The following is a 4,778-nucleotide window of genomic DNA, read 5'->3' as shown; positions in this document are numbered from 1 at the left end:
CGTTCCACTTACCCTTCGCCGCTTCTCAAAATTGATCAGGCCGCCCTGTTGGAAGGACAGAGAAGGGATCAGAGGAGAAGAGCACAGGCTCAGCTGCACTTAATCACAAACAGGATGAAGTAGCGACACCAAGGGAAAGGCCAGAGCTGTCCTGACCAAAGGCCTCTACAAAGACCTCTTTCCAGCTCTAGGATAAACCACAGCGCTCGTGTACCTGGGTCTATTTAAATAGAGTCCTCCATTTTAGGAACTGCACTAGCACCCAGTGGAAGATGCAGGAGCAGACACAGTGTCTGCAAGGGAGGGAGGATATTTAGGATTCCAAAAATTGCCCCAAATTACCTCGAGATAGTCCTGAAGGGCTGTGTCCAGCATGACAAGGTCTGTTAGGAAGGTACCCAGGTAAGGTACCGTGCCTTGTGTGACTCCCTGCAAACGGTCAGAGCAATGGTGGGTTAACTGACTGAGAAGTAACAATAATAATAATACTAATTAGAATTCTCCTGTGGAAGCAAACAAAACACAACTCGTCTGCTTCACCAAACAGCACTCTTGTAAATGACGCTTTCACGACATCACCCTGGCATCTCAGCCAGCAGTTCATGTCTGCACAGAGCGGTATATAAGCCAAAGCACTCATTCGTAACTCCTCTGCGTCAAATCTCGCTGTGCGCCACCTCTTGCCCCAGCAGTAAAGCCGGGATTTACAGACCCGTCTTCCCCAAAGCACCACATACGGGAGCTCATTGGTTAGGAACAGGGCTGAGCTCGGCTTTGGGTGAGATCACAACCTGGCAACTCAAGCTAATTCCCACCTTCATCAGCAGCTCCCTGCTCATCGCAAAGTTGTCAGAGTCGGAGAAGATTTCTGAAAGCTCCTCGAACATCAGCATTGTGTCCCTGTACAGGAAAAGATTAAATCATTTAAGTTGTTTGTAAGCACTCTGAATCAGATCAGGGTACTATTTTTTTCTCAACAATCGTTAACAGTTGGGCACAGAAAAGATAAAAGCACCAAAACACATCCAGTGACACACTGCACAGCCTTACTTTGGAACGCAGGCCCAGGTCTTCTTCAGGCGATAAACCGAGGTGGACTGCAAGGCGGAAACGATGGCCTTCAGAGACGAAAAGTTGTTCAGGACCCTACATTGCTGTGAAAGGAGCGGTTAGAAACACAGGAGCGTTAAACGTCAGCATCACCAATAGTCAGAGCTCTTCTGTCTGCCCCGTGTCCTGCTTGCTGCACATTCTCCCTGCTAAGCGGGCAGCTCTACAAATACTGAGCATCAAAAATATCACTGCCCAACAACCCCCCTGTCCCCTCCCAGCTCCACGGCACCCGCACAAGGAACGTTAAACAGTCGTGAATAAACGCTTTACACGTGCGATACGGATCCACTTCTCCAAGATCTTCGCTCGCTGCTGTGTCTTTAGTTCTTTGCTCTCCAGGATGGTGCTGAGCACGCAGTTGGTGACGGCGTTGAACTGCGAGATGGTGGCTCTGATGCTCTGTGCCAGCTGTTTGTTCTCCTTCTTGTCCCTTCGGGACCAGATGCAGCCCAGGCAGTGGTGGGGCACAACGTTCTGGAAGAGTGTCTAGAGGGAAACAGAGGTGTCCAACTCAGCCTGGATCGCTACTGCCCACAGCAAGAAATGCATGGTTAGAGTACAAACTGCATCTGAATCTAATATGGTATTAAAAGGGAAATATTGATTTTCTCTCCAGTTTAAAATATACACTTTGCTATAACTCTTTAGGCCTGACGCCCTAAAAGAACTGTCAGATCAACTGTCCTAGCAAAATAACAGACACCTTTCTATCACTTACTTTACCAAGGGGAAAGATTTCCATATAATGATATTTTTGAAGGAGATTGAAAAATAAGCCAAATTGGAGCATTACAGTTACAAATACTTATACATCTCCAGGTGAGTTGGCCTAAGATACAGTCAAAATACGCTATATCTGAGGGGTCAAATATTAAACTTTGCAAAAGAGGCCACACAGCCTACATTCACACTGTAAAAAAAAAGACAAACACCTTCAGAAGAACTGAAGGAAAAGCCCAATCAATGAAGCAAGTTTGGATAACCAAGTTAAGTTAAAAAACAAACAGACAAACAAACAATGAGAAGCCCAGGACTATTTCCCCGAGCATTTCAAGTAATACGTATGATCTGCGCACCGCGTCCATGTATGTCAGCTGTTCTGCCACCGGGTCTTCTTGGAACAATGAGAATTCTTCTGGGCCGCTGATCTCCAGTTCCTCTTCCTCATCCGGGTTGCAGGGAGAAAGGCTGTGGAACGCGTCTGGCCAGCGGGGAAAACACGAGTCAGTGAATTTATACAGAAAACAAGTAATCAAAGCAGATATTTGGAAAATCACTACATAGAAGAGCAGAACATGCAAAGGGACCTGCCTGGGGTAACGGCCTCACTGTGCTGCATATTTTAGGGAGAAAGAGAAGGACCCGAAGATTAAATGGGCAAAGAGAAGGTAGAAGAAAAAGAAACAGGGAGAACTGAGCTGTTCAGGGTCTCTTACCTGAGAAGCGCCTTAACCCATTCACTAACCATTCTTTGGGAAGAAAAAACCTACCAACCCCCCCCCAACAACTCCTTATTAACACTGCAGAACTTTGATAATCTACTTGTCAGCATTTATGCATTCTATAGTCTGAAAAACAGCTGAACTGCAAAGAGACAAGACTGCAATTATACCCCCAAAATATTATACTGAATATGCTCTTATGTCCACGTTTCAAGGGAAGAGGAGGAGAAGGGAGCGAGACCAGTTGGAAAGTTAAAACACGCTTTGCTAGTACTACTGATGAGGAGAGAAAGTAATGCAAAATATACAAAACCAATCGTGGCTCCAGCAGCTGCAGGACAGGCCCCCAGATGCCCTGGGCTGGACTCGGCAGTAAACCAGAGCTGGATTCAGGGCTGCAGGGCCTGGAACCACGCCTAGGATGGCAGGCAGGCTCCTCTTCAGATGCCGGCCATGGACGAGGACAGCGAGACCCTGGTGATCTCCCAGTTCCAGATGCTGCACAACGTGGAAAACCTACCGAGCCGGTCACTTTGGGTCCCCTGTTCTGGACGCCCCTCCCGGCAAGTCCGCCCCTCTCACGGGATGTGCAGAATTGATCAGCAGCCTTGGCTGCCGCAGCACTAAGTCTAAACCTGGGCCTTTTCAGCACACCAGTCCTACCGTTATGTGCTCCAGAGCCAACGGGGACTGAAAAACACGCAGCCAATGTGAGAATAATGCATGCAGAAGAACTTAGTCCCCCTACTAAGGCTGGAAGTTGATTCCAGTTTTCATTCACATACCACGTGAGCCCTTACGAATTTTCGGCTCACGGCACAGTAAGCTTTGTGCCCTGGATAAGGGGACATGTCAGCCTTCACGCTGGGAGAACACACAGACAGCAGAGAAAGGTACTTTACCATCATTCTCCCGTTCTTCTTTCCGGAACTCCTCCAGGAGGTTCTGCGCCTTCTTCTCCAGGTCAGAGCCAGGCATGTTCTTCTTCAGATAACTCAGCACCTTCTGCAGACACACGTAGTCGGGTGGCTCTCGGAAATCGTCGGCACACTGGTCAAGCCAGGTTTGTAAAATCGATGCCATCGCACTGTGAGCAAATTCAGAGAGAACACATGGGTTGTATGCAGCAGGTATTGATGCAATCGCATGGATCTGTACCTAATATAACATCAGGAACACTGAGACATTCATCCCCCACGTGAAGGCAGTACGGACACTTCTGTGAGCACAGAATTTAATTTGTTCTTTTTATGCAAGAAATGTTATTAATACTTCATAGGAAACTAAAGGCTGCTTCTTCAATTACACCTTGAGAAACCAGCGCAGTCATTCAAAATCATTAAAGATTTTCTCTGCGTTGTATTATTGGATGTTATGAGACAGCTGATACCCGGCCTTTACACAAGCCCCTTGAAGCAAACAGGGCTGTGAATTGTCACAGGAAACAACAGCTCTGCTGCCCACTTCCCGCTCCAGCACCGAACCCTGACTGGGGCTCGCTGGGCGCTGCAAAACCAAACTTACGTCCTGAGCACTGTGCTGGATCCGGGGGAATTCTGCTTTCCATGTTCTTCAGAGCCCGAGATCTCCAGGTTTCCGTATCTGAAAAAATGAGATGGCTGTTTAGAGGAACCTCTACTGAGCAACCCAAAGTGCGTAATCCATATACAATTGGCATAAACATATAGATATTGGCATATTCATATACGATTGGCATGAAGACAAGGGCTTCATGCTGGACAATTCCACCGTGGCTGGGGAGCTGTGGCAGAGATGAAGGGTTTGCACATATCCCCCGTGCACTGGTCTTTTATTAAGGGACAAGTTGTATTGGTTTTCTTGTGTCGGTCCCAGTTTGGCTCCTTAGCGGTCAGACCACGCACGCTTTCCCCACCTGGCGCTTAAGCTTTAATGAGATTTGGGATGTGGGCAGCGTGCATTCACACATGGTGTGTTTACGCTGAAATCCTGAACTTTGCAGGATTCTTTTCTGTCAACATCCCCCTGTCGTGTATAATAAATGACGGCTCAGTTTCCATTCTGTCCCGGCTCTCACCTGTCCAGGAGCAGCTCCAGGACTGTGCTGGTGGAAGCAAAGGCCCTGTACGTGGAGAGGAAGATGTTGATGTATGTGAAGTCATTATCGGCAAAGGCCGTCGGAAGCGTCTCCACCAGCTTTTCCAAAGTTCCAGCTTTCAGGGCCCTGCTTTTGCACGTCTCGTC

This window comes from Patagioenas fasciata, chromosome 6 (assembly GCF_037038585.1).
Source record: "Patagioenas fasciata isolate bPatFas1 chromosome 6, bPatFas1.hap1, whole genome shotgun sequence".
NCBI lineage: Eukaryota > Metazoa > Chordata > Aves > Columbiformes > Columbidae > Patagioenas > Patagioenas fasciata.
The sequence above is the reverse complement of the archived record's forward strand: the minus strand, read 5'-3'. Positions refer to the sequence as shown.